Source organism: Kryptolebias marmoratus, linkage group LG17 (assembly GCF_001649575.2).
Source record: "Kryptolebias marmoratus isolate JLee-2015 linkage group LG17, ASM164957v2, whole genome shotgun sequence".
NCBI lineage: Eukaryota > Metazoa > Chordata > Actinopteri > Cyprinodontiformes > Rivulidae > Kryptolebias > Kryptolebias marmoratus.
The window spans coordinates 5,213,307-5,237,604 of NC_051446.1; the positions used below are offsets into that span (position 1 = coordinate 5,213,307).

The following is a 24,298-nucleotide window of genomic DNA, read 5'->3' on the forward strand; positions in this document are numbered from 1 at the left end:
GTGTGAAAGTTGAGGGATTAGTGATCTAAGATTTTGTATTTTATTAATAAAAAACTGTTGGAACTTTTCACAAGTTTCAGAGGAGCTCTCAAGACCTGAAGATGGAGGAGTATTTAGAACAGAATTAATGGTGGAGAAAAGAACCCGTGGATTGTGAGAATTATTCACAATGACACCAGAAAAAAATCTGACTTTCACAGCCTTAACAATGTTTTGATACCTCCACAGGCTCTCTTGGAACATAGCAAAAGACACCTGTAATTTATCTTTTTTCCATTTTCGTTCAGCTCTCCTACAGTCTTGTCTGGCAGAACGAGTAACATCATTTAACCAAGGTTCAGACTTTGGTTTAGGTCTGATGGTCTTAAAAGGAGCAACCACATCGAGAACCATTTGACATTTATGATAAAAATTAGAGGTGATTTCATCAGTAGTTAAACCAACAGGAAACTCTGAAACTTTGTTAAAAGCAGCAGTAGCCTGTTCAGCAGCTGATATATTAAAAACACAATGACACATCGGAATCAGGGGTTTAAAATCACAAACGTGAAAAATAGTTTCAAACACAACAGGACAGTTATCAGAAAACACAGCCTCACATATTTCAATGTTTAAAATCGGTAAACCAAAGGACAACACAAGGTCCAGGGTGTGACCATGTTCTTGAGTTGGACCCGACAAAATTAAAAGAGTCTAAAAGATTAAGAAAATCTTTGACTAACGGCTTGGTGGGACAGCACATATGAATGTTAAAACCACCAACAATTAAAACATGATCATACTTTGGCATAATCTCAGCCAAGGGATCCGAAAAATCCCCAATAAAATGTTTGTCATATTTCGGAGGTCTATAAACAACAGCGCAAAGAGTTGGGCGGGTACGACCCAACTCAAACATCAGACACTCAAAGCTAGAGTAGTAAACAGAAAAAAGTTGTTTACATGTAAACTTCTTCTTAAAAACAACTGCAACACCTCTGCCATGTCCAGAAGTCCTCGGTGCATTAAAATATGAACAGTCTGCAGGTAAAAGATCAGAGAAACAGCTTGACTCACCGACGCTAAGCCAGGTTTCAGTCACACATATAAAGTCCCAGCCGCGAGTGGAAAAAAGTTCATTCAAAATAATAGTCCTATTAGATAGCGATCTAGCGTTCAACTGGGCCATTCTTGTAAAGACAAACGTCAGAGGAAAAGATGATCGTGGCGCCCAGACCACAGGTCGTAAATTTTTTAAGTTTCGACTCTGAAGGCCGGAAAAACAGCGGCGAGCGGGGCCACTGCAAACATCAAAGCCCACCAGCGGAATCAGACAGGGTTCAACAGGATCCACAAAGCGCCACGACAGACGATGAGCCGATCCGGTCAATGGAGAAAGTGCAAGATGTGTTTTTAGATTCAACAGCCTTCCTGCGCGTTTTCCCCGACGTCTGCAGCGGGGCCTGCGACGGTGTCTCCAGGCGGATAGGTGCGGATGACGGAACAGGTACACAGGGACATCAGCCAGTAGAGGAGGAAGCTTGTTGCTAAACCCATTATGATTAAAATAGGCTAGCTTGGTGACAGGTACACGAAGCTCCAACAGAGACTGGTGTTCATCTATCAATAATGTCTTAACATCTGTGATAAAAAGTATCAAAAACAAGACAAACAAAAAGAAAGATCTCAGAGATAGACGGCAAGCCATGGACACCGGCGCCATCTTGTCTCATAGTGGGTAAAGGGATGAAATGAGCAGACTTAGAAAATCGGTCAACAACAGTCAGGATTACCGTGTTACCCTGGGAGGAGGGCAGGCCTGTGACAAAGTCTAATGCGACGTGGGACCATGGATGACTGTGGATAGGTAGTGGCTTCAACAAACCTGCAGGAGGACGGTTGCTGTTCTTAAAGCGTGCGCACGTGGGACAGGCTGATATGAATTCCTTGATATCTGCCGCCAAAGAAGGCAATCAAAAGTATCTAGTCATTAAGTTTAGCATTCGATTTATGCCAGGATAGCACGAAAACTGACTCAAATGGAGCCAGTCCAGAACTCTGGCTTGGACAGATTCAGGTACGTACATCTTCCCTGGAGGGCCTCCACCCGGGTCTGGTTCCGTCCACTGCGCTTCTGTGATCTCCTGTTCAATAGCCCAGGTAAGCAAGATGATAAACATGGTGGGTGGGATTATGGGTTCCTCTCTGTTAGGGAGTTCAGAGTCTGACCATAATCTGGACAAGGCGTCGGGCTTGACTTTCTTGGAGCCAGGTCTGTAGGTGATAGAGAAACTGAAACGACCAAAAAACAATGACCATCTTGCCTGCCGGGGATTGAGTCTTAGCCGTCTGAAGATAGGAGAGATTCTTATGATCAGTCCAGATCAAAAATGGTGTCTCCGAGTCCTCCAGCCAGTGCCGCCACTCCTCCAAAGCCAACTTTATGGCCAACAGTTCACGATTTCCGACGTCATTGTTTCTCTCAGCTGGTGATAACCTTTGCGAGAAATAAGCACATGGGTGGATCTTGTTGTCAGTAGATGATTTCTCTGAGAGAATGGCTCCCACACCTGAATTGGAGGCATCTACTTCCATGATGTACTGGAGCTTCGGGTTAGCGTGATGTAGAATATGAGTGGACGTGAAACAGGATTTTAACTCACCAAAGGCAGCCTGGCCTTCGGGAGTCCATACAAAAGATTGTTTGGTGGAGGTGAGTTGCGTGAGGGGGGCAGCCATCCTACTGTAATCCTTTATGAATCATCGGTAAAAATTAGCAAACCCCAGGAATCTCTGTAGTTGGCGTCGATCGGAAGGGGCTCGCCACTCAGCGACAACTCTTGTCTTTTCAGGATCTGCTTCATAATAATCTTGTCCAAAAATAAAAACCAAAAAGGTTACGGAGGAGACACTGAATTCACAATTTTCTGCTTTGACAAAAAGTTCATTCTCATAGTCTTTGGAGCACGCCTCGTACCTACTGTTGATGTTGCTTGGGGTCATGTGAATAGATCAAGATGTTGTTTAGATAAATGAATACAAAAATATTGAGAAAATCCCGTATTATATCATTGATGAGTGACTGAAAAACTGCTGGAGCATTGGTGAGCCCAAAGGGCATCACCAAATATTCAAAAAGTCCCAGGGGGGTCTTGAAAGCAGTTTTCCACTCGTCCCCCTCTCTTATCCTTACCAGATGGTATGCGTTGCGCAGATCCAATTTAGTGAAGATGGAGTTCTTGGTGGACCGAGTTGATTAAAGGTAAAGGATACTTGTTTTTTTATTGTTATCTGATTTAGTCCACGATAGTATATGCAGGGGCAAAGGCTCTTGTCCTTCTTTTCAACAAAATAATCCTGCACCAACAGGAGACATGGATAGACGAATGATTCCGGATGAGAGAGACTCCTCAATGTAAGTCCTCATGGCGTCCCTTTCCGGAGGTCTCCCTTCCCCTTCCGACTAGAAGGGAGAGGGGCCCCAGGTAGGAGCTTGATGGCACAGTCGTAGGGCCTGTGCGGGGGAAGAGACAGAGCTTTGGTCTTACTAAAGACTGGTGCAAGATCGTGATATTCAGGTGGGACCTTAGATAATTAAATTTTCTCAAGGGGGTCATCTTTTCTTGAGAGGGCAGGAATAGTGGACTGGAGGCAATTTCTTAAACAAAAATTGCTCCAGGACTCAATTCTTTTTTTGGCCCAATTAATTACTGGGTTATGTTTCTTTAACCATGGGAAACCCAGTATCATTTGCGGTGTGGACGATGCAAACACCAAAAACTCACCCCATTCTCAGTGATTTCCAGAGGCGATGAATTGGAGATTAGTGACTCTTTGTGTGATGTGGGTGATGATTTGTCTGGAAATGTCCATGACTGGTAGTGGGGAGGTCAGTTCTTGCAGAGGTAGCTGAATACTGTGGACCAGGTCTTTGGAGATGAGGTTCTGCTCAGCACCAGAATCCACCAATGCGTGGACAGGAGTCTTTAATTGCTCGTTGATGATAGTAGTGTGAAGACAGAAACAAGAGCCGAGGGGATGTGCTAAGCTACTCACTAGTACCCCTCGTTCTTCTAGTGAGCCTGCCCTTTTAACAGAAAAGGACATTCAGCACGAAAATGTCTCTTATCCCTACAGTAGAAACACTCCTTGGACTCATAACGCCTCTGCCTCTCCTCCGAGCTTAGCCTGGTACAACCTAGTTGCATGGATTCGACTTCGGTTCCGGATGGACTGGACTCCGCCCTCTGGACCTTGTTTTAGGTTCCACAATCTTTTCGTGATTTCAGTCTCATTGTACTTCTAACTGAAAGTTATTTCAAAATCTTCTATGAATGGGTTAAACGGGGTTTGACTGATTGCTTGGAAACTGTATTTGGCTTCCGCCCACTATAGCTCCTTGTCTTTCAGTAGTCCATTTATGTAAGCAATCTTAGAGGCGTCGTCACAGAAAAATTGTGGAGACCGATAAAAAAATCAGGGAGCACTGTGAAAGGAAACCGGCACACTTGCCGATTTCCCCAGAAAAATATTCATGAGTGGGTGAGGAAACATCCCAGAAGTGAGAGGAAACCGGGGGTGTTTGGGTTACCATGCCAGCGGCAGAAGCGGAAACGGGTATCGCTGGTGTGGGTTGTACCAAGGACGACAGCTTTTGGTGAATTTACTGGGTTAGCACAGTTAGCTGGTAGAGTCGTCCAGTATCCGATCGTTGCTGCTTACACAAAGCATTTAACATGGATTCATGTCTGGCTTATTGTGTGGCAGATTCCGTGAGTTCTGATCGGGTTGTGGATTCCGCCATCTTTTCCATGACTCTCCTTACCTTCTATAACTTGGCGCTGGTTACGTAGCGTACTGCCCCTCGTCTTTTTGGAGAATACTGCTCCGACGTAAGCGTGAAGTATAAGCGCCTCCACTGCGCGCTCAGGTCCGCGTGCTGTTTACGGAGCCCTGTGGGACTCTAATGAACGTCCGAGCCTCCTTCAGCTACCTGGAGTTAGCATGTTGTCAGAGCCACAGTAATAAACATGGAATGAGCGGGTTAGTTGAGCCGAAATTCAGCGGGTGGCTATACAAGACTGAATACGGTAAGCATGTTTTGTGCTTAGTGAAAATATTATCCTTGTTTAACAGTAAAATGATGCTATTAAATTCAGCATTAGTAATGCACAGTACAGTACAGCATCTCTGTTGTGGTTCTGGGAGCATATTCTGAGTTTTGTCCAGCAGGGGGCATCCAGGAGCTTTCTGGAGAGTGGCTGGGCAAGTATTCAGTAACACCTGGAGCCCATTTGGTCCATTTTGAGCTTGCTGACGTCTCTTCAGTGCCTGAGTGTTAGCCTATTGTGGTACTTCAAGCCCTTCAAATCTTGTTGCAGAAACTTGCTTAGAACCTTGCTGCATTTTTTGATCCCCTGTGTTTTTGACTCCTCCTAGGTCACCAGCTCCCAGTTGGTTCCAGCTCGGAGGTCTGTGTCTTGTTCATGCCTGGATTAAACCGTTGCCTGATTGCTCCGCTGGTCCACCTTCAGAACCACCACAGATCGAACCCTGTCCGCTCTCCACCGCTCTCCACTGCTCTCCACCGCTCTTCTGACATCTTCTGACGCCTCCTGTGAGTTCAGATCTCCTCAGAGCCAGCAGTTAATTCCCTCCCTGGATGGAACTTCACCTCAACACCTGTAAGCTAAACCTCCTATCAAACCAACCACCAGTTCAGAAACCAAGTCATCTAACCAGAGTTCTTTCTTTAAAGGGATCACTGACTCCTGAGCCACCTAATCCTGTGTTTCCCAGAGGGGTCCGTTTGAGTCTCAAACAATTTGAGAAAAAAAATCTTTTAAAAAGAAACTGCTGTTGATATTTTCTGAGTGTTTTCTGCATGTGGGTCAGACACTTAGGCACTGGCATGACAATCTCTCTATTTTTCAGAGTTCTTTGTTGTTATTCATTGGCCTGGAAGTGAGACGTGTGTTGGTGCTTTGTTTGCACTTTTTCATTTATGTTAATTTAATTTATTTATAAATGTGACTTAAATTAGGATTCAAATTGGGTGCAACAGTTTGTATTTATTTTAATTATATTTTTAGTTTGAAAAAGTATTTCAAAAGTGCCTTTTTGTAAAACTGTACTTGTGTAAATATTTGGCACAAATATCTTACAATATCACATAATAAATAGCCATATTTTCAACTTTTCTGTCAACTTTAATAATTTTTTTTTACTAAATCACGGTCGGCTAGCGATCGGCTAGCGATCGGCTGGCGATCAGCCGGCGAATGGCCACCTACCACCGGGCTTAGCCTCTTTTCTGGCGGAAACCCTGCCCACGTCATAATTTCTCTTGGTTGACAACCTCCAAGAGAAATAAACACATGGGTGCAATTTCCCGTCACTGTCTGAACATTGGGAGAGGACCGCACCCACTCCAAAATCGGAAGCATCAACCTTAAGCGTGAACTGCCTCTTGGGATCGGAATGAAGAAGGATGGGAACCTGGGAGAACTTTTTCCTAAGGGCTAAGAAAGCGATGTTACCTTCCTCGGTCCTCACAAATGTGGATCTTGTTGAAGTGAGAGCCATGAAGGGGCAGAGGTCTGACTGTAATTACATATGAATCTGCGGTAAAAGTTGGCAAAACCTAAGAATCTTTAAAGCTGTTTACGAGAATCAGGAACAGGCAACTCTAAGACAGCTTTGATCTTGTCTGGATCAGATTGGACCTGCACACCCTCAAGGATGAAACCCAGGAAAGTAACTGACGGCTTGCGAGACTTGCACTTTTCTGCTTTGACAAATAGTCTTGTTTTCTAGGAGATGTTGAAGAACTAGACAAATGTGATGGCAATGTTCAGTGAGGGTTTTGGAATAGATTAAGACATTGTCTAGATAGACAAACACAAAAACACTGAGAATGTCCCAGAGAATGTCATTAACTAGAGCCTGAAAAACTGCGGGTGCATTACAGAGCCCAAATGGCATAATCAAATACTCAAAATGCCCAAGTGGAGTTTTGAAGGCAGTTTTTCACTTATCCCATACAAACGAGATGATATGCATTGCGGAGATCCAACTTAGTAAAGATGGTTAAGAAACCTGCCCATAATGGAGACGAAGAATGCCATATGATACCAGCAGACAGAGATTCATTTATATATTTCTCCATGTTCAGGTGTTTGGGACGGGACATGTTGCATAGTATGCTAAAAGGGAGCAGAGCTCCAAGAAGGAGCTCTAAAGCACTCATGTGGGCAATGTGGTGGTAAGGATAATGCATTGGATTTTGCATTGTAAAGTTTTGCAAAAGTCCCTTTATTAATATACATATGATAGAACTTGATAGAACAGGTGGTTAGAATTAGTTGGTGGATCACCAGAGTTCAAATTTTCAAACAATCTAGTTACTTCATTTTCTGGCCCAATAAGCAAGTGCAACATTTGCATATTCTTCAGTGCCAAAAATATATTTGAAAGCTATGGAATTATAAACACCACTGATGGAAAGGCATCTTGGAAATATTTTTTGGAACTGCAGAAACTCTAGGTGGGTGCTGGAAAGCACTGTTTATTTCAATAGTTTATTAGACTAAAACACATTTATTTAACATCAAAGACATGCTTTATAGTACTTTCTACTAACAATGTCACTAATGATAATAGTGCACATATATTAAAACAGTAATTATAGTATTAATTAGTTATAAGGACTGTGTAACTATTAAAAATCCAAATACCAACCTTGCAGACAAAAGTATACTACTCTAGACTGCTAAGTAGTCTTCTTTTGTTGTTACAGGATGACTGTGGACTGCGTGCTGTGAACAAGCTGAACAACAATCATGTTCAATATGAGAATCAGAACATGAAGGTTGCACTGGCCACCCAAATACTAAGTACTGTTAAAGCCCTTAGACTTGCCAATAAACTGAAAATAGTGCCATTTCATGAAGTGACTGCCTTCCTACTGCAAAAATCATGAAGGTAAAACATTGTCATAATTTATTATCTATATAAAAAAAAAAAAAAAATAATGATGATTACAAATTTGCAAAAATCTTTATATCTATGTAGTATTACAAATGTACAATACATGTAATTTATATCTGTGGCCTAATGCATAGCACAGATGAGCTACACTGGATTTAAACCTGGCTCTGAAGCTCAACTTTGATTTACTGTACTAAACTCCAACTAAATGCCAAACTCAGATACTTGTCATGGTTTTAGGTATTCTCTTTGCCCACATGCAGATCAATCACAGGAGACTCGGGTCAAAGTTTTAAAAGTTTTATTAACAAAGAGAATTGTAAAAACTCTTCGTCTTGCCTGGAAGAAGGGAGTTGGGGACAACCGGGTTCTCTGAAACTGGAGTGGGAGGTGGTGAATAAGTCGAACTGAATTATGGTAGGTAGATTAAGAATGAAGGTCTTACTTGGGTTGAAGGAGAAGGTCCCGCCAGGGAGGGGATTGATGTGGGGAGCTTGGGCTTGGGTCTTTGTGAGGGTAACCAGAAACGATGAACCGCTGGTCCTGGGAGCCGTGCAGACAGAGCAGCTGGAGGGGGGGTCGTCGGAGGGCGGACAGGTGTCACCGATTTTTCGAGGAACCAGAAGAGTGAGAGTTGCCAAATGTGGAACTTGATCCAGAATTGTGATTGGGGATCTTGGAGGAATGAGGAGGAAATCAGGTGGCTGCGGGGAGCCCCTTGAAGAAAATCACAACAAGTGAGTTAGGAGGTCCTGACTCAGAGATTTGCTTGAGAGAGCACAAACATTGGCAGCTTGAAGTACCATTGAAGGCTAATACTCCAGCACAGGCATCTCTTATAGCCCAATAGATTAGCCTGAATAGATTGCAGGTGTGTCTGATCAGACAGCAGATCCTTCCTCCAAAGGAACAGCAGGTACGCGGCTCTCTCAGGTGGATGACTGTGGAACAAAATCCAACACAAAGCCCAAAACCCTTCCTCCCAACGATACTAATATACCATCACTCAAAATAAGTGCCAATGAGCACAATTCAGTTCAAGAATGGGCGCTATGCAAATGCATACAATATAATGTCATAAAATATTCTTTTCTATTTATACTTTCAACAGGTGGATATCATCTTTGATATTTTCAATTCTAGGAATCTACACTAAGTGGTTTCAAACATCCAATATGCCAAAGCAACTGGTTGGAAAATACAGAGAAACTTCAGTCAGTCATTCGCTACCTGTATTTCTTGAAGGGTGTAGATGGAACACCGATTCATTTAACTCGAAGGTAATGTAATGATTGATGATAATATTCATAGTCCTTTAAGAAGTAAATAACTATAATTTAGAATAACCAATATGTCCCCTTCCACCAGGTGATGAGTAACTATTGTTAGATACATACTTTAAAGTTACTGCTGTTTAGTATACTATGAATTACAAAAATAAGCTTAACTGCTATGTCATGTTTCATGCTTACAGGTACTTGAGTGTTTTGGGTATTGTTAACATTAGGAGTTTAACCAGATTGGTACCAGATGTTTTTTCCAACCAAAGTTTCTTGTTAACTTACAAGTTGAGCCAAAATCATTTGGAGCTGTTCTTCTGCACAGTACACAGAGCTGGTAAGTTATAGTTTGATTTAAACTTTAAATGCACTTACTGCCAAAAAACTATAAAGCATAATTGATACATACACTTAGTGAGATTTGAATGTGATTGTAAAGATACATGAAGTTCTTACATGCTATTCTAATGACCTTATACTGATATTGCTCGTATACATTTAACACTGTTAAAACTGGCTGTCTTGATGTTGGTGTATTAAATTAACAAATTAACATGCTTCAACAATGTGACTACTCAATGTCATAACGCAGGTGGGATTAACAGCAACCCAAGTTGTTGTCAATTCATGGCCATCTTCTGGAAACTAATTGTGCACAGCAGAGTATCACCAAAGGACATATAATTACTGTGGACAGCACACAATGCCTCAGAGTTACAGATGTAGAGCAACGTAAAACAGTCAAGGCATAATTTACTAACAACAACATAAACCACACATCCAGTACATGGATGTCTCCAAAATTTGCCCTTTAAGCATTCAACATTGCAACATGCATTGCAGGATTTTTTTGTTTGTCAGGTTGTATCTGATGTGTGTTGTAATGTGTGTAAAGTGTATTTAGTGTCTGCTGCTATTTAACCTCGGTACGAACAATGTATCAGTTGTCACAAGGTGTAGTTCACATTTTATCTGCAGCAGAGAAACGCATCAGGCTGTTCAAGAATATTGCTTCAACAAAAATATATGTTCCAAAAATGTGAAAAATTAACTTGGGAACATAGATCCATTGTGCTTGGAAAAACATATAATTAAATCTCAATACGGAATAGATAATTGTTATTTTGATATTGTCAAACTATTAACAGTTATTATGCCATCAGGCAGAAACATGTTGCAAGATTACACTCCTTGCAATTAAAAAAAAAAAAGAGTCATCAGAAGCTGACTACAACCCCAATTCCAATGAAGTTGGGACGTTGCGTAAAACAAATAAAAACAGAATACGATGATTTGCAAATCCTTTTTCAATCTATATTCAATTGTATGCATTACAAAGACAATACATTTTATGTTCAAATGGAGAAACTTTGTTTATTTGCAAACATTCACTCATTTTGAATTTAATGCCTGCGACACGTTCCAAAAAAGCTGGGACAGGAGCATGTTTACCACTGTGTTATGTCACCTTTCCTTTTAATAACACTCAAAAAGTGTTTGGGATCTGAGGACACTAATTGTTAAAGCTTTTTAGGTGGAATTCTTTCCCATTCTTGCTTCATGTACAACTTCAGTTCCTCAACAATCTGGGATCTCCGTTGTTGTATTTTGCGCTTCATAATGCATTACATATTTTCAATGGGAGACAGGTCTGGACTGCAGGCAGGCCAGTTTAGTACCTGCACTCTTTTACTACGAAGCCACTCTGCACAGAATGTGGCTTGGCATTGTCTTGCTGAAATAAGAAGTGACATCCCTGAAAAAGATGTTGCTTGGACGGCAGCATTAGTTGCTCCAAAACCTGTATGTACCTTTCAGCAATAATGGTGCCTTCACAGATGTTCAAGTCACCCATACTATGGGCACTAATACACCCCCATACCATCAGAGAGGCTGGCTTTTAAAGTTTACGATGATAACAATCCAGACAGTCCTTTTCCTCTTTGGTCCGAAGGACACAACAACATCCACAATTTCCAAAAAAAATTTGAAATGTGGACTTCTCAGACCACAGGACACTTTTCCAATTTGCATCAATCCATCTCAGATGAGCTTTCTGAGTGTTGATATATGTCTATCGCTTTGCATGGTAGAGTTTTAACTTGAACTTGTAGATGTAGCGACGAAATGTGTTCACAGATAATGTTTTTCTAAAGTGTTCTTGTGCCCATGTGGTAATATCCATTACAGAATGATGTTGGTTTTTAATGCAGTGCTGCCTGAGGGGTCAAAGGTCCCGGGCATTCCATGTTGGTTTTCGGCCTTGTCGCTTACTTGCAGAGATTTGTCCTGATTCTCTGAATCTTTTGATGATATCATGGACTGTAGATGATGAAATCCCTAAAGTCCTTGCAATTGTATGTTGAGAAACGTTGTTCTTAAACTGTTGGACTATTTGCTCACGCAGTTGTTCACAAAGTGGTGAACCTCGCCGCATCCTTGCTTGTGGACAGCTGAGCCTTTCAGGGATGCTCCATAACACTCACCTGTTTCCAATGAACGTGTTCACCTGTGGAATGCTCCAAACAGGTGTTTTTTGAGCATTCCTCAACTTTTCCAGTCTTTTGTTGCCCCGTCCCAGGTTTTTTGGAATGTGTTGCAGGTAATATTAGTGAATATTTGCAAAAACACAATAAAGTTTATCCGTTTAAACATTAAATATCTTGTCTTTGTAGTATATTCAATTGAATATAAGTTTTACACAATGTACCAAGTTCATTGGAATAGGGGTTGTAAGATGATACTGTTCAAAGGCCAATAATTCCATGGTTTTGAAAATAGAAAACCTTGCACTACCCACAGTCACTTCTTTGTGTTCACAATCCCAATCCTAAATTTGCATTCTAGTAACTGCATCAATCTCTTAATAGCTAAAGCACCTAACCTCTTTTGGTCGCGCCTCATTCCAGCTCTGTGCTACTGATGACTGGAACCATCTGCAACAGATCTTAAAGGCTGGCTCTTTTTATTTTGCTGTCTTCAAAATTTTATACATTCACTTGATCACTGTACTTGCTTTGACTCTTAAAATGCCAGTTACTGTTATTATTGTTCACAGTGCTTTTTGAAATAATTTTTTATTTTAGTGTATTCTTTTGTTTTTTCAATTGTGTATATAGTATGTTTTAAAAATGTTGATTTATGCATTTTGTTTTGTCTTCATTGGCTGTAGTGCCAGGCCACAGGTCACAGCAATGTACCAGAAACAGGAAAGAAGACAAGCAACAGACGCTCCAAACTGTAAATACAAGAAGAAAATGAAAAAGATGCAGGACAGAAGAACAAAAACTGAGTCTGTTTTGTGGACTGACGACAAAGGGAAACTTACTTTGCCACATTACACTACAATTGACTGGGAGACAGAGTATTCAGCAAGAGACAGGACAGAGCACAAATAATTGACTAAATTAGGAGTATTCCTCATTATGTTAAAAGGGTTCAGAGTAATTTGTTATACACAAATGTTAGGCTTTTAAAACTATTCTTATTTTCTATACTTTTTAAATTTATACTCAATGTATATTGATCTTTTTTTTGCAATATTTGTTTTAGTATTCTTGGCAGTTCAACAAAATGATGAAAAACCCATTCAGCCTTAGATTTTTTGGTGCAATAATAAATGGTTTTACGCTGCTCTATTTAGGTAATGTTATTGTTCATATACCTGTTTGTTTATTGCAGTAATAGAGTATGTGAAGGTTTTGCTGTGGTTAAGCAACAGATCATAATAGATGTTTGCAGTATGAACGCAAGCATGTAATCTGTCATTATTGGGGTCATAGGTTAGGTTAGATGTGGGACTATGACATCATCATAAGATTGTGTTTAGAATGTCTGTTGTGGCGGTTGTAAATAAAATAAAGAGACACCTGGTAAAACTCATAACTTTATTACATGTGTGCACCATTCCAAGAACCCTTTTTAAGTCTCATTCTTCTTCTGCACTTCTAACACACGTGCCTCCACCCCATGTTGTCTCAGCAGCACCATCCAGTGACAAAGAGTAACAACCTTTTTTTTTTTCAGTCATATTTTTGTAGACACACACCACCACCAGCAGCTTTCTGAAAAGATTCATTTATTTGATTTTGATTATATGTTTCATCTTGCGGCCCTGCGATGGACTTGCGACCTGTCCAGGGTGCCCCCCCCCGCCTCTCGCACAGTGACTGCTGGGGATAGGCACCAGCTACCCGCGACCTGGAATGGAGAAGCGGTTAAAGAAAATGGATGGATGGATGGATGGATGTTTCATCTTGCTTTGAAATAAATGGCTGCTGGGCTTTGCAATACAAAATACCAGGAAGAAAAGTGCAAACCAGCATCTGTGACAAAATTGGCGGGGAGGTATCAGTGTCCATGACTGACTTGCATAAGTATGAGGATACCACTTATGCAAAAGTGTGTGATAGAATTTTGAAGAAATATATTCCAGGATTTGGACAACCTGTTTTCCTCATTGATTTGTGGTTATTTCAATAAGACCTCAGTCTGACCACCATTTCACATCTGGCTTTATAAAAAGGAGTTCCATCCTGGTCCACGCATGTTTTGGTTATGGGATTTTTTCATCAGGAATCAGTACTGAGAAAAAAAGAACAAGTATGTATTTGATTTTTGTTTAAAAAAAATGAAAGATTCATTTGAAATACAAGCCTTTTTGTGTTTAAAAATGGACTAAAACATATAAAAAATGGTTTGTTTTTTTTTTGTAATCATTCCAGTGGTTCATAAGATATTGTAGTAACAGACAGACACACACACAGACACATCAGAAAATGTATGTAATCATCTGCCTTCACCTTTCAGCAACAGGTAATAAGTATTGCCTGTAACCTTCAAACCCCCAGCAAATTTTATACGTGGCCCGCCTGCAACTGAAGTTGAATAGGTGTGTAGTTATCACTTTAAACTGTTCACAATAACAATTAATAACTCTGCATATAGATTGCACCACAATCTTGGACTGAGACAGACTGGAAGATTGGACTTGCTTGTTGGAAATGTCTTTAAAATCCTACATCACTGTGTTAATGCCTGATGCTGCATTAGTCTCCATCACTCTGCAGGCTAGTGTTCCTCTCAGTCATGCAGTTATTGCTGTGCTGCTGTCGGCAGCCTGTCACTTGGCAGCAGATAAAAAGAATTTTTTGGGGGGGTTCTGTTTGCAGTCTGAGATTAATTAAAATGTATGCAAGCTGTGTCTGTTTCTGTTTATAATTTAATCCTAACACCAGACGCTAAATATTAGTAATAATCCTGCTTTAAAGAGGTCTAATTTTGGAAAAAAATAGAATTAGTGATTAATTAAATCTTATTTGGATTTTTTTCAGAGCCACTGGCATTCATATGCACTTTGGCTGAACTCTAAATTCATTCAATAATGAGAATTCATTTCAGCATCAGTGCTATGCATGCAGATATACAGAGCAACTCTGGGGTTTTTCTGCATGTGGTGGGGATGGGGGTTCTAATTTGTAGGTTTAGGATTGACCAAATAATTAAATCCTCTAAAAAGAGGGTTTGATTAACGTGAAAGGTCTATCATTCCTTGAAGGAATGCATATCACTCGCCATCTTTCATGCCACAGTTTTAAACTAAGATCATCTGATGTTGAAAAATGATGGAGCTGTAACTGTTTTAGTCAAAAATATTGCACAATATGTTAGGCTTATAGTTTGTGTTGGGAACTATGATGCTCAGCTATGACGACACCAAATTTTAGCATAATATCTGTAAAAATGACTGAGTTATACCCATCTTTTTTTTTAAGATTAGTTGGCTGTGGCAGACCTCATTAATTGAATTAAATCCAGAATTTAATAGGCTGTTATCAGCTAGTACCACAACAATTTTAGCTATTAAGCTGTAAAACTGTATGAGTTTATAACTATTTCTATGTTTTCTAATGTTGCTTAGACCATCTTGAACTGGATTGACTGTAAAAATTAATGAGTTGTAGATCTCAACCCAATAATTCTTTTATAAGAGTTTAATTAAAATTTTTTGATGTTTCATGCAATATTTTACTAACTGTAGAGACCAACAAACAGACACAAGCAAAACATTATCACTTCACTTTCGGCTTTGGTTGATAATAACAAATCACATATGGGTTTTCATTCAAACAAAAAGGAGTTTGTATCATTTAAATCAGGGAAATCAGGAAACTTTCCCTGCAGTCACTGAAGATTACAGCCCCCACAGCCCACTCCACCTCATAAACAGCTTAACTGTAATGTCTGCATAATCTTTTGACAATAGTTCTTTTGTGTGGATGAATACAAGCAGCATATTCACAGCAGCACTGTGCCAATGACCAGAAAACCAAAGAAATAAAGCAGCAAAGCTCCAGGAGGCAGCAGCTGACAGCGGGCCCAGCGACCCGTTAGTTTTTGTTGTGTGTTGGCTGTGGCAGTGAGCAGTAAGGACACAGAGTTTTCTGAAGTAGCTGCACATCTCAGCAGTTTGAGTTGATAGAGCGGCAGAAAGTTGACGGGGAGGCCCAACAGAACCCTGCCGTGTTGTTTGTTAGAGGAAGGCATCTGCTTCGTTTGTCAGAGAGACGCCCCCTGGCACCGCACACCCACCTCCTCCGCCAACACCACTGCGTGCAGGTCTCCTCTGCAGCACCGAGAACATCCAACCACACACTGAGAGGCAACATAAAGAGAGACCAACTCCTCATAATGCAGCTGAAAGAGGCAGGACTCTTCCCACACACGCAAACACACACGTTTCCTTATTATCATGCAAAAAGTAAACTTACCGTATTTTCTGCACTATAGGGCACACTGGATTATAAGGCCACTGTAAATAAATGGTCCATTTTCAAACTTTTGTCATATATAAGGCGCACCGGGCTATAATGCGCATTAAGCAAAACAAAACAGCCCCGTCTTTTTGGAGAATACTGCACCGACAAAAAGGCCCCCATATACTCGGGCGTACTTCACTCCGCGAAGGTCCACACGTACACAAAGCGGACGTCTGCCGGACACATCAATTTTTATGACTGCATACGTGTACTCGGTGTCACACAATAAACTGCCCGGCGAGAAACGGTGTTCACATTGAACTGTTTTGTGTGCGACACCAACCGCTCTCAGTTGAGAATTGGCGCCAGCACAGTGTGACTGCCGCTCTCTGTGCAGCACTGGCAGGTGTGCGGTGGCTGCCCTGGTGGTGAAGAAACAGGGCTAAAGGCATGTTTTTTTTCTTTTTGTTTTAAAGCTAAGAGGCAAGCGATCTCTTCCTCTCTGTCCAGTGACGCCATGACTGAAATTTGTCACAGGAGAATTTTAGGCAATCTGTATGCTCGAGTATGAAGTCTCAACCGTCTGCGGACAGTCCGCCTGGAGTCCACATGGCTCACGGAGTATACACAGCACGCTCGAGTATGTGGGGGCCTAATGCTGCAAGCAGGGAAGCTTTGTAGTTTACCAAAGTCGTACTAAAACATTATGACTTCTTACATATATAAGGCACTCCGGATTATAGGGCACACTGTCGTTTTTTGAGAAAATTGAAGGCTTTTAAGTGCGCCATATAGATCATAAAATACAGTACATTGATCAATTCCAAAGGCAGATTCCTCAAGAATTTGTCTTTGTATGAGTTTATTTTTTAATTTTAAGAATTTATTTTACTTCTGCAGCATGTTTTTGTGTTCTGCAGATAAGGTGAGATGTGTCTTCAGTAAAACATAAAAATCTGATTTGTGATATGATAGATGTGTCCAGACTAACATATTGGTTTAATTATATTTTAAGAGTTGTTTACACAAAGAAATGATGTTGTGAATATGATTTTCACCAATGTTCTTTATCATATCTTGGAGCTGGTATGGCCACACTTGCATGCTCCTATACCACAATGAAAATGTTTCAGTGCTTTCTCCTCTTCACCAAATATGGATCCTTTCAGACCAAAAGCAACATCAGTGCTGTTACACTCTGAAACTGTCACAAACAACAACAATGTCCTGCTGTTTGTGACATGTTCAATCCATCCATTATTTTTACACACTTTCTTATGCAGGGCTACGCTGAGCTGGTGCCAGTCATTGAGAAATAGGCGGGGTACATCCTGGACAGGTGGCCAGTCTAACGCAGGGAGACAGTCTACATTCACATTGCTGATCCTAATGCTCAATTTCAATTTTTTGCAAAATACTGCGTCCAAAAGAATGGAACAATTTTAGATGATTGTTCCTTAATTGAAATTTGGGAAGACTTTGAATATCCCATCATCTACAATTTATAATATTATGAGGAAAAAAATCAAGAATATGGAGAAATCTAAGAGCTCAAAGGCAAGCTGAAAGTCAGTATTAGATGCCTGTGATCTTTGGGCCTTTAGGGGCCACAGCATTAAAACTCGGTCTGATTCTGTTATAGAGATCACTCCATGGGCTCAGGAACACTTCCACAAAGCCATATGTGAACAGCATCCAGGAATACTGCCATCTTCTTTAGACTGAAGTTCATTTAAACTGGAGGCAAAGTGGAAAACTGTTCTTTTGTCAGATAAATCCAAGGTTGAAATTGTTTTTGGTTACCATGGATGTCACATCTCCGTACTAAGGAGGAGAGGGACCAGATGGCTTGTTATCAGTGCACAATTCAAAAGCCTGCCTCTCTGATGGTATGGGGTTGCATTAGTGCCACTGGCATCGACAGCTTACACATCTGGAAAGGCACCATTAATACAGAAATAAACCGGTTTTAGAATAACATATGCTCTCATCCGTCAAAAAATCAAGTAAGGAAGATAAATGGCACAGCCCGATTTTTTTTTCACTTCCACCTCAAAGTTTGATGAATTCTTTTCCTTTCACCTCAAATGGATTTATAAGAGGTTCAAACTTTATTTTCTCAGCTTCAGTGTTGGCAGTGTGCCATGTGAATTCAGCATTAAGTCTGAATACACATGGCACACTGTAACTTAGGTCAATTTGACCTGAAGACCATGGGAGGGTTAAACTGCTGCCACACAAACAAATTAAAGTGAAAGGAACGCCTTCAGTAATTATTTAACCAGACAAAGTCATGAGACAGGTATTTTTTGGATTGCAAGACTCATTGAGAAATCTCATAATTGTGTAGTCTCGCAAGATATTGTGGTATGACATGTTGTTACACTCGTACTAATGAAACCAAGGTGTAAATTCAAATTAGAAGACACTCTTCAGCCTCACCTGCATCATCCAATTGCTGCGTCATGTGGTTCTACCACAGTCTATCAGCAACAGACCGCACCTCGTCATAACCAATCATCGAGCAAGGTTTAATTTATAAGGACCTCCATCCATGGATTCATCTGTTCACCAGCTGAACTTCAAGCAAGTTGGTGCGCATTCTAAAATGTCAGACTTAGAGTCAGATAACCCAGCCAGGTCCCCGGGCCTTTTCTTTGAGGATCCTGGTCCTTCCACCTCTTTTCCTGCTTGCCGTTTGGCTGCCCGTTCGCACCCTCATTCCCCTCTCATGCTCCTCAGATCCATGGGAGTATCTCCCAGCCTCGGCCTTGGATCATCACAAAACGCCTCACTTGCCACTCTCCTGCCATACGGGGACTCTTTACTGTCTCTTCCTCCGTCATCCCCGCCTCCTCCAGCTAAGTGCCGCAGGGACTGTCCTTTTCCCACCTAAACTTCGGCTCATGCCTCGCCTGGGCCCTCATCAGCTCAAATCCCTCCTCCTGTAACAGCCGCCTCAACCCGGATCTCCATCTCTTTGGCTGCCATCCATTCTTCAGGTCTCCATTCAACATCTCTCCTTTCTTCTGCCGACATTCTTCACCTATACTCTATGCTCGTCGCCTCTATGGATACACTCCAGCAGTCTATATCCACTCTCTCAGCTCGTTTGCAAGAGTGCTGGCCTTGCCAAGTCTACACTGCCTCTCAATTCCGCACCTCGTACTCACAACTCATCCAGTGCTTTGGATAATAATATTAATCCATCCATCCATTTTCTTTACCCGCTTCTCCATTCCGGGTCGCAGGGAGCTGGTGCCTATCCCCAGCAGTCACTGTGCGAGAGGCGGGGGACACCCTGGACAGGTCGCAAGTATAATAATAATAATATTAATAATAAATAGATAAATAAATAAATGTATTATGAGCTAACTAGAATTATGCAAATAGAGGGATGAGACCAGTGCTTTTTTTTTCTTTTTCTTTTTTTGCTTCCTTCTCCCCTACCTATTTAGGCAGGGCTTACACACCCTTGCATTCAAACATTTAATCCAGGCTGCGCTCTAAAATTCTGCAGGGGAGTATATTAATCTGGTGTCTATTATTGTACCTACCCCCAAAATCGTCCGACCGTTGCCTTTCAAAAGTGTCAGGTTGGATGGAGATTGCAGCGAACCCAATGCACAGACTCTTACTGGTTCCAGGAATTAATTAATTTATTTAAAATAAAAGAAAAACAGGGTGGCACAGTGGCTAGTTGACCATTGTGGTTAGTGGGTAGAGCTGTTGCCTCCCAGCAAGAAGGTTGCAGGATCGCTTCCCGAATCGCCATTCACTTTCTGAATGGAGTTTGCATGTTCTCCCTGTGCACACGTGGGTTTACTCCACAGACCAAAAACGTGCATGTTAGGGTAATTGATGACTCTAAAATTGTCCCTAGGTGAGAGTGAAAGTGTGAATGGTTGTTTGTCTCGTTTGCCTATATGTGGCCCTGCGATGGACTTGCGACCTGTCCAAGGTGTCCCCGCCTCTCGCACAGTGACTGCTGGGGATAGGCACCAGCTCCCTGCAACCCGGAATGGAGAAGTGTGTAAAGAAAATGGATGGATGGATAAAAGAAAAACAAAAAACTGACGAGACAGCAAAACAACACTAAAATACAAAACAAACTAAATCTGAGGGAAAACATGAGAAGAACAAGACAGCGAGAGAAACATGACAATGGACCAGCGAGTACATGGAGGAAATCACCAGGTTTTAAAAGCAGAGGGTAATTAGGGGAATTGGGCACAGGTGAGTAATTACAATTAAGAGTAGGTAGAGATGGGCGTGATGAAAGAAGACAAGTGAATAATGACATGAAACAAAGACCCAAGGCAAAAAGACTGCTCCAACACACCTGATTTGAATCAATGGGCAATTAGCAGGCTTTTGCAGAACATGAAGAGGGAATTTAACCACTGAATCAGTTGTGTTGGAGCATGGAAACAAGTAAAACATGCAGGATGGTGGCCCTCGGGGACCAGGATTGGCCACCCCTGGTTTAAGGGAACAAAAACAAAATCATTGTCCACATACATATATCTTTGAAAATCACATTTGGTTACTATACTCTGTATTTTCTTGAGGTGCAGGTCAGAGAATTTGCTTGTGGTCCTTCCATTCGATGACTCGGGCGGGTGGGGGGATGTTGGCAGGAGAGCAAAGCAAGCTCTCTGAAACGGGTTTAATTTGAGAGCTGTGGAAAGTCGGATGGATCCTCATGGACGGTGGCAAGTGAAGTCTCACTGCAGATGGGTTGATGACTCTTTCAATGGTATATGGACCGATGAACCTGGGTGCCAACTTTCTGGGAGTGTCCTTAATGTTGATGTTGTGTGTAGACAAGCATACCTGCTGACCCTCCTGGTAAGTGGGGGCTGAAGATCGATGACGATCTGCAAATCTCCTGTTTTGGTTAGCCGTCCTTAGAAGTGCAGCCTTGGTTTGTTTCCAGACTCTTTGGCAACGTCAGATGCAAGCTTGAACAGAGGGAACCAGAATTTCTGTCTTCTGGCTGGGAAAAAGAGGGGGGTTATACCCTAACAAGGCCTCAAAAGGTTGAGAGCCCTGTGGCAGACGAAGTGTGGCCATTATGGGCGTATTCGACCCAAGGTAGATGTTTACACCATGATGCTGGATTATTATTGATAACGAAACGTAGTGTAGTGCCTCTAACTCCTGGTTGCACCTCTCTGTTTGGCCATTGGACTGCGGGTGGTAACCTGAGGTAAGGCTGACCTGAGCCCCAAGTGTATTACAGAAGGCCCTCCACACCTGGGAGATAAACTGAGGGCCCCAATCGGATACAATGTCAAGGGGAATACCATGGAGACGGAAGACATTGTTAACCAGGAGCTGAGCAGTCTCAAAAACGTTTGAAGCAGGCTGGACGATGGTTGATGATGGGATTTGTTTCTAGCACAAATGGCACATGCAGATACAAACTCTTTGATATCCTGAGACATAGTGGGCCACCAAAAATGCCTTCTAGTGAACGTTAGGATTCGAGTGATACCAGGATGACAGGTGAATTGATGGTTGTGTACCCAATCCAATACTTTACTCACCACAGCCCTAGGGATGTACATCTTGACCGAAGGTCCAGTGCCAGGGTCAGGATCCGCTTGTTGTGCCACAGTGATGGTATTCTCGATTTTCAAGGTAAGCGAAGGTGGAAGCTTGCCGGGAAGGTAGCACGCACACTTCTGACTTGGTGATCTCAGTGGATGAGACCACCAAGTCATCATAGTTTTTTCAGAAGGTGACAGACGTCTAGAAAAATAGGCGCAAGTATGAACCTTGTTCTCTACGGGAGAGCGTTGAGACAGTACTGCCCCAACCCCTATGTCTGAAGCGTCAACCTCCACGATGAATTGTCTTTCTGTGTCTTTCTGTGTCTGGATGGCAGAGAAACAGAGCCTTGAGCCTACCAAAAGCCGCGTCTGCCTCAGGGGTCCAAGAAAAGGTACGAAGAGTCAAGGTGAGTTGTGTCAAGGGAGAAGCTACCCGACTGTATTCCTTAATGAAACATCTGTAAAAATTCGCAAAACCCAGAAAACATTGGAGCTCTTTTTGATTAGAGGGAATGGGCCACTTGGTGACTGCACGAACCTTCTCGAGGTCAATACGGAATTGGCCCTTTACAAAAATAAACCCCCAAAAAGAGACCGTGGAGATATGACAATCACACTTTTCAGTTTTCACGAAAAGCTTGTTTTCATACAGCCTCTGCAACACCAGTCTGACATGAGTTTTATGTCTTTAGATCACGTGAAAAAAATCAAAATGTCATCCAGATAGACAAACGCTAAGTCATTTAAGAAATCATGGAGAACATCATTAATGAGTGCCTGGAAGGTGGCCGGGGCATTAGTGAGACCAAACGGCATGACTAAATAGTCAAAATGCCCCAACGGAGTCTTAAATGCCATCTTCCACTCATCCCCCTCCCTAATCCTCACCATATGGTAAGCATTGCGAAGATACCAAAGACACCAAACTAAACCCCAAAACACCAAAAACTCTGACAAATGATTAATTTTATTTTCATGCCAAAATGGGTTGTTTTTGTATTTAAATGTTAAATACTTGTATAGCATTTTATCTATTCCAAGGACCCCAAAGCGCTTCACACTGCAGTCAGTCATTCATCCACTGGTGGTGGTAAGCTACATCATAGCCACAGCTGCCCTGGGGCAGGCTGACAGAAGTAAGTCCTCCATTACACCGGCACCACTGAACCCTCTGACCACCACCAGTAGGCAAGGTAGGTGAAGTGTCTTGCCCAAGGACACAACAGCTGAGATGGACAGAGCAGAGGTTTGAACCGGCAACCCTCCAGTTATAGGACGAACCCCTACCTCCTGAGCCACTGCTAATTTGAATTACCTCCACATCCACATTTATTTTGATATATTTTTTTTATTACCCTCTCTAAATAAGACAATTGGAAACAAATATGTTTGGCTCTAACTATGGCATATTTACTCAAACTCATATTTTACAATAGCTTTGGAAAACCATCTTCTGAATTATGATTTGGAGGTAATTTAGCAAAGGTAAGATGAATTTTCTAATGATCTTTTCCAAATGCTTGCCATAATTCTGACCTTTCTTTGCTTGTGATCCAGTGAATCCTGGTTAGATTGTAATGAAACTTACTTTTTTAGAATCTGTGAGATTTCTGCTTTCAGTAGACATATTGGTTGTTTGCGTACATAACGTGAGGTGAGCAACTAAGACATAGTCTTGCATTGGTGCCAATTTCTTCACTTGCTTATTTAGTCACTTGTGGTTTTAACTGTGTTTGTTGGATGTAGAAATGTTTTTCTCAGCTTTTTTCCATATTTCTAACATTTCTGTGGATACCACACATATCTATGTTTAAATGCCAGACTCTGTCTTAACAGAAATAAAAAAACAGAAAGCATAATTCTGACCTCCAGTAGTGGGACCATTCATGCAGCTGACAATTTATCCAATTTTTAGTCAGTACGGGTTGATTCTGGTAGTAACCACCTTGTTAAACGTACCCTTACTATTACACAATTAATGCAAACAAACATCACACAATATGAAGGCATTGTAGGATTGCTGAACAACTTCTCCAAAATGGTGTTGTGTTTTGTCACATACAAAGTCATGTGATAGCATATCTATTAAATATATGTCACTGACTACAGGGTTCTGGTAATTTTTTGTTTCCATGTAAATGAAAACTTTTCTAGAAACAGTGACATATTTGCAGGTAAGAATATTTTGGAAACATGATGTTCCTATGTGGATGGGACCTCAGTGACAAAAAGGAGGAACTCATATGCATTTGTTCATCCTGTGGAGGGTTTAATATGCTCTGAGACAGTGGTAATTATTAGAATCTGCTATGTAAAAACATACTACAAAATTTGTCACAAATTTTAACTATCTTACTGATTAAAATCTGAACTGAGACTAAAGAAAATAAACAAACTCAGAACCCAGGATGGTAGATCCACCAAAACTTTGGTGGATGGGTGGACTGATTAAGGATTCCAGCAGTGGTGGGATGTAACGAAGTACAAGTACTTTGTTACTGTACTTAAGTACGTTTTTCATGTATCTGTATACATGTAGTATACAGATGATTTTGTAGTATTTTTAAACGTGGGTACTTTCGACTTTTACTTCGCTACATTTTACAGTAAGTATCTGTACTTTCTACTACACTACATTTTTATAATGTGTTGAAGTAAAAAGTAAATTCACGTCACGTTGCGGGTTTTTTATTTGTTCGATAGTATGAAAGTAATCGCAGGTAACGTTAGACCC

At 41.4% G+C, this 24,298-nt stretch overlaps 1 long non-coding RNA gene across 1 annotated transcript in view; it reads left to right on the forward strand.

Annotated features, from left to right (window-relative positions):
- Nucleotides 1-5,853, forward strand: part of LOC119617858 — a 46,887-nt gene extending 41,034 nt beyond the window's left edge. The window contains exons 2-3 of the long non-coding RNA XR_005234275.1: nt 5,419-5,663; nt 5,738-5,853. This is a non-coding gene — a long non-coding RNA (uncharacterized LOC119617858). The remainder of the gene's footprint in view (nt 1-5,418; nt 5,664-5,737) is intronic.
- The last annotated feature ends 18,445 nt before the right edge of the window (nt 5,854-24,298 follow it).